Raw genomic sequence first — 6,369 nt, 5'->3', positions numbered from 1 at the left:
AAAACGCAGGGGGAAGTTGGCTCTTCTTTGTAACCAAACAAATGAACTTTCTTTCCTTTCTTCTACTGTGTCATTGTCAGAAAGCAGTTTATACCGAATTAGTTTTCCTTACCAGAATCGCAAACTGCCTAAGTCATTTCCTGGTTGTATTCAAATGTTCATTTTTATTGCCTCTGAAAAACAAATAAAAAGTTGCATTGTCACTGCTTGTTCTTTATGTGGAAATAGTTCTATTTCACTGTACCTTGTAGTAAGATCAAAGAAAGAAACAATTTGTTCCAGCTCATGATAGTAGGCGTGTGGTGAATCATGGTTGGTTACCACTATGAGTGCTGAGCCATGGATGGTCAGCACTATGGGGTTTGTAGATATGTTACTGTAGTTACTGTTGGTGTTAGGGTTGGGCTGTTCTACCTGTTGATATTGTTCTGTGGTACACTCCAGTTGGCTCCGCCTACCAGGGGAAGTATAAAGGTCACTGCACTGCCTGGAGACCCTTTAGTCTGGGATTGTGTTGTATATAGTGTGCTCCATTCTTGTCAGTAATAAAAGCCTTTATTTCCCGGGTACAATCTAGCCTCCCGAGTGATTTAATCGCGCATCAATTTTATTACTGACAAAATTTTGAAAACCATGGAGCAAATGTTGAAACCCGATCGGCTTACACTAGATCCACGTGCGGCAGGAGCGTTGAACACTTTCGACCATTGGTCAAAGTGTTTTCAAGACTACATCGATGCCTCAACAGCCATTCAAAACGACGCCGATAGACTGCGGGTCCTCCACGCGAGGGTAAGCGACACCGTATACTTAGCAATCCGCGATGCCCAAGACTACAAAGGGGCCATTGAACTACTTAAGAAGCGGTACAACAAACCGCCAAACGAGATCCATGCTCGACACCTTCTCGCCACTCGAGGTGGCAGCCCGGCGAAATGACAGAACAGTACCTGGGTGAACGCCAGCAGCTCGCCAGAGCCTGCAACTGCAAGTCAGTATCGGCGGCCCAGTATACGAGCGACTTGATCCGCGATGCGTTCGTGGCGGGAATTGGCTCGTCGTACATTCGCCTCCGGCTGCTAGAGCAAGGTAATCTAGACCTCGCTAAGACAGTAGAATTGGCTGATGCTATGGAGACGGCCTTCAGAAGCCTAGAAACGTACCCCACCGACCACGTGGGAACATCGTGGCAAGTACAGCCACCGACTCTACTTTATTCAGCGGCTCCGAAAAACTGCGCGATTGTGTTCCCAACCTCGGACCTGACGACGGCGGCAGCTCCAGGAGGCCCGCGGTGTTACTTCTGTGGATTGGCGAAACACCCTCGGCAACGATGTCCAGCCAGAACGGTATTGTGCTCCGCGTGCGGAAAGAAAGGGCATTATGCCAAAGTCTGCAGGACCAAACCACCCTCCAAACATAGCAGTGCGGCGTGTGATTCTCCTGAGCCTGTCTCCTTGTCTCCAGCGTCTTCGAGGTCTTCCACCATGTGCGATTCCAGAGCGGCGCCATTCCTGATGACGGAGACGCAAGACATGTGCGACCTGCAGGGGCCGCCACCTTTAGCGCCACCGATCACGTGCGATCCATGGGCGCAGCCATTTTGGTCGGCACCGACCGCGGACGACCAGCAGGGGTCATCATCATCAACCATCTCAGCTGCCTGCAGCCGCACCCAAGACCCAACAGTAGCGTCAATTATCCTGGACCAGGCCAAGCCTCACAGACTCGACAAGACAATGATGGACATAGAGGTAAATGGACGCCAAATTCATTGTTTGTTTGACAGCGGGAGCACGGAGAGCTTCATTCACCCTGACATCGTGAAACGGTGCGGTCTCCGAGTACGGACTGTCAGACAGACAATTTCGATGGCGTCGAGGTCCCGGTCTGTTAGCATGCTAGGGAGCTGCGTGGTCAACCTGACGGTGCGGGGCACAGTTTACGAGAACTTCAGGCTCCTTGTGTTACCGCACCTTTGCGCTCCGATGCTCCTGGGACTAGACTTTATGGTCCACCTGAGGAGTGTAACACTGCAGTACGATGGGCCGCTCCCTCCACTTTCAGTGGGAGCACAGCAGCCTCCAAATTGCCCAGCGCGCTCCACGTGTAGCCTCTCGACACTCAGAATCACCCCACCATCCTTATTCGAGAATCTAGTGCCAGGCTGCAAGCCCATCGCAACCAAGAGCAGGCGTTACAGCGCTGAGGATCGGATCTTTATTCGATCTGAAGTTCAGCGGCTCCTCAGGGAAGGGATCATCCAACCTAGCTCTAGTCCATGGAGAGCGCAAGTAGTGGTGGTTAAAACTGGACACAAACTCCGGATGGCCATAGACTATAGTCAGACCATTAATAGATACACGCAGCTGGATGCGTATCCTCTCCCACGCATATCTGACATGGTCAACCAGATTGCGCAGTACCGGGTGTTCTCCACCATTGACTTGAAGTCAGCTAACCACCAGCTCCCCATTCGCCCAGAGGACCGAAAATACACGGCCTTTGAGGCGGATGGTCGTCTTTATCACTTTTTAAGGGTTCCCTTTGGCGTCACGAATGGGGTCTCGGTCTTCCAGCGTGCAATGGACCAAATGGTGGATCAAAACGGGCTGCGGGCTACCTTCCCGTACCTGGATAACGTCACTATCTGTGGCCATGACCAGCAGGACCACGATGCCAACCTCCTTAGATTTTTACGCACTGCGTCTCGCCTGAATCTGACCTACAACAGGGAGAAGTGCGTATTTCGCAAGCGCCGTTTAGCAATTCTCGGATACGTGGTGGAAAACGGGGTCCTTGGCCCTGATCCAGACCGTATGCGTCCCCTCCTGGAACTTCCCCTGCCCACTAGCATCAAAGCACTGAGAAGATGCTTAGGCTTCTTCTCATACTATGCACAGTGGGTTCCCAATTATGCGGACAAAGCCCGTCCGCTCATCAAGTCTACCTCCTTTCCCCTAGCAACAGAGGCTCGCTTAGCCTTTGAAGGGATAAAAGCCGACATCGCAAAAGCCACGATGCACGCTGTTGATGAGTCCATCCCCTTTCGGGTGGAGAGTGATGCATCGGATTTCGCCCTGGCCGCCACACTTAACCAGGCGGGCAGGCCCGTCGCCTTTTTCTCTTGCACCCTCCAAGGCCCCGAAATCCGACACTCTGCGGTGGAAAAGGAGGCCCAGGCCATTGTGGAGGCCGTTCGGCATTGCCGCCATTACTTGGAGGGAAAACAATTTACCCTGCTCACGGACCAGCGGTCCGTGGCGTTCATGTTCAACAACACGTTACGGGGTAAGATCAAAAATGATAAAATCTTGAGGTGGAGAATCGAACTCTCCACCTACAATTATGATATCATGTACCGTCCGGGGAAGCTCAATGAGCCCTCAGACGCCCTGTCGCGTGGAACATGTGCCAGTGTGCAGGAGGATCGATTACAGGCCCTCCACAATTATCTCTGCCATCCGGGGGTCACTCGGCTCTTCCATTTCGTAAAGGCCCGGAATCTACCCTACTCAGTGGAGGATGACAGGTCTATAACCCGAAGCTGCCAGGTATGTGCCGAATGCAAACCGCACTTCTACCGACCTGACAGGGCACACCTCATTAAAGCTACTCGCCCTTTTGAAAGACTGAGTGTGGACTTCCTTCGACAGATCGGAACGTGTACTTCCTCAATGTGATTGGCGAGTACTCACGATTCCCTTTTGTCATTCCCTGTTCTGATACGACCACTGCCACGGTCATTAAAGCATTACGGGATCTTTTCACCCTGTTCGGTTACCCCAGCTATATCCACAGTGATAGGGGCTCGTCATTCACGAGTGACGACTTGAGGCAATACCTGCTCTCAAAAGGGATTGCATCAAGTAGAACTACGAGTTACAACCCTAGGGGTAACGGACAGGTTGAACGAGAAAATGCTACAGTCTGGAAGGCTGTCTTACTGGCGTTGAGGTCTAAAGCTCTTCCAGTCTCCCGTTGGCAAGAGGTACTCTCTGATGCGCTCCATTCTATCCGCTAACTCCTGTGTATGGCAACCAACGCTACTCCACATGAGAGGATGTTTTCCTTCCCTAGGAAGTCTTCCTCTGGGACCTCATTACCGTCTTGGTTGATGCACTCAGGACCTGTCCTCCTGCGGCGGCATGTTCGGACCCGCAAGTCCGACCCTATGGTTGAACAGGTCCATCTCCTCCACGCCAACCCTCAATATGCCCATGTGGCATATCCTGACGGGCGAGAGGACACAGTCTCTATTAGAGATCTGGCGCCAGCAGGGGACTTGGACACCCAAGTCCCTCCCATACCCCTAGTTAGGGACCCCCCGACCCTTATCTCCCCTCCTGACACGGCACGGGCAGTATCAGGACCACCACTTAATCCTCTTACTCCTGTGTACAGCTTACCTGAATCCAGGAGATTGTCACCACCTCGAGGCGTGCTCGAGACCAGCAGATTGTCGCCACCTCGTGGTCCAACTGTCCGTGAGGAACTGGAGGAGTCACTGGACACCGCCTTGGAGAGAAGGTCACCACGGTCACCAGAACCGGCGTTACCGCCAGTGTTGAGGAGGTCGCAGAGACGGTGCGGTCCTCCAATACAACTGAACTTGTGATTATATGAGCAGTTGTTCTGTGTTTGTTTTTTTTGCCCCACCGGCCTTTGTTTTAAAGGAGGGGTGAATGTGGTGAACCATAGTTGGTTACCACTATGAGTGCTGAGCCATGGATGGTCAGCACTATGGGGTTTGTAGATATGTTACTGTAATTACTGTTGGTGTTAGGGTTGGGCTGTTCTACCTGTTGATATTGTTCTGTGGTACACTCCAGTTGGCTCTGCCTACCAGGGGAAGTATAAAGGTCACTGCACTGCCTGGAGACCCTTTAGTCTGGGATTGTATTATATATAGTGTGCTCCATTCTTGTCAGTAATAAAAGCCTTTATTTCCCGGGTACAATCTAGCCTCCCGAGTGATTTAATCGCGCATCAAGGCGCAGGGCAGGATTTTGCCACAGGCCTCTGGACCAGCGATGGGCAACCTAGGCTAGCGAGTGGGCCGAATGAGTGGCCCTTCTTCATCTCAATAGGCCGCAAGATTGAATTAGGCTTGTTCACACACCATGACCTCTTGAATAAGAATCATAGAATCCCTACAGTGCAGAAGGAGGCCATTCAGTCCATCGAGCCTGCAACAACCACAATCCGACCCAAGCCCTATTCCCGTAACCCCACATATTTACCCTGCTAATCCCCTGACACGAGGATCAATTTAGCATGGTCAATCAACCTAACCCGCACATCTTTGGACTGTGGGAGGAAACCGGAGCACCCGGAGGAAACCCACGCAGACACAGGGAGAATGTGCAAACTCCACACAGACAGTGACCTGAGGCCCCAATTGAACCCGCATCCCTGGCACTGTGGGTCAGCAGTGCTCACCACTATGCCACCGTGCCGCCCAATTAGGCCAAATTAAATACATTTAATACACCCCGAATATTTCATAATGAGTTGTAGAAAATGCTTAATCAATCACTAACTTCAAATGTTGGAAATAAGATAAATGTTTATTCTTTGACCAGACACAGAGGGAGTGCACAATTCTCACAGTCTTCATTTTCTGCAATCAGCATGCACCTCACTTTAATTGCTCTTGCTTTACGCAGGTTGATCACCACCGCTCGGGACCCTGTGTCAGATCCAAATGGGGAACACGAGCCCACACTTGCTGGGAGTCAGATTGACAATTAGAAACACGGAAAGTAGAAGCAGGAGTAGGCCATTCGGCCCTTTGAGCCTGCTCCTCCATTCATTTTGATCATAGCTGATCATCGAATTCAATATTCTGATCCTGCCTTCCTCCCATATCCTTTGATCCCTTTAGCCCCGAGAGCTAGATCTAATTTCTTCTTGAAATCAGACAACGTTTTGGCCTCAACTACATTCTGTGGTAATGAATTCCACACATTCATAGAATCATAGAAACCCTACAGTGCAGAAGGAGGCCATTCGGCCCATCGAGTCTGCACCGACCACAATCCCACCCAGGCCCTACCTGCTAATCCCTTTTTTTTTACCCGCTAATTTACCCGCTAATCCCTCTAACCTACGCATCCCAGGACTCTAAGGGGCAATTTTTTTTTTAACCTGGCCAATCAACCTAACCCGCACATCTTTGGACTGTGGGAGGAAACTGGAGCACCCGGAGGAAACCCACGCAGACACGAGGAGAATGTGCAAACTCCACACAGACAGTGACCCGAGCCGGGAATTGAACCCGGGACCCTGGAGCTGTGAAGCAGCAGTGCTAACCACTGTGCTACCGTGCCGCCCTTGGGTGAAGAAATTTCTCCTCACCTCAGTCCT

The sequence above is a fragment of the Mustelus asterias genome, chromosome 19 (genome assembly GCF_964213995.1).
Source record: "Mustelus asterias chromosome 19, sMusAst1.hap1.1, whole genome shotgun sequence".
Taxonomy (NCBI): domain Eukaryota; kingdom Metazoa; phylum Chordata; class Chondrichthyes; order Carcharhiniformes; family Triakidae; genus Mustelus; species Mustelus asterias.
This window is presented reverse-complemented; position numbering follows the sequence as displayed.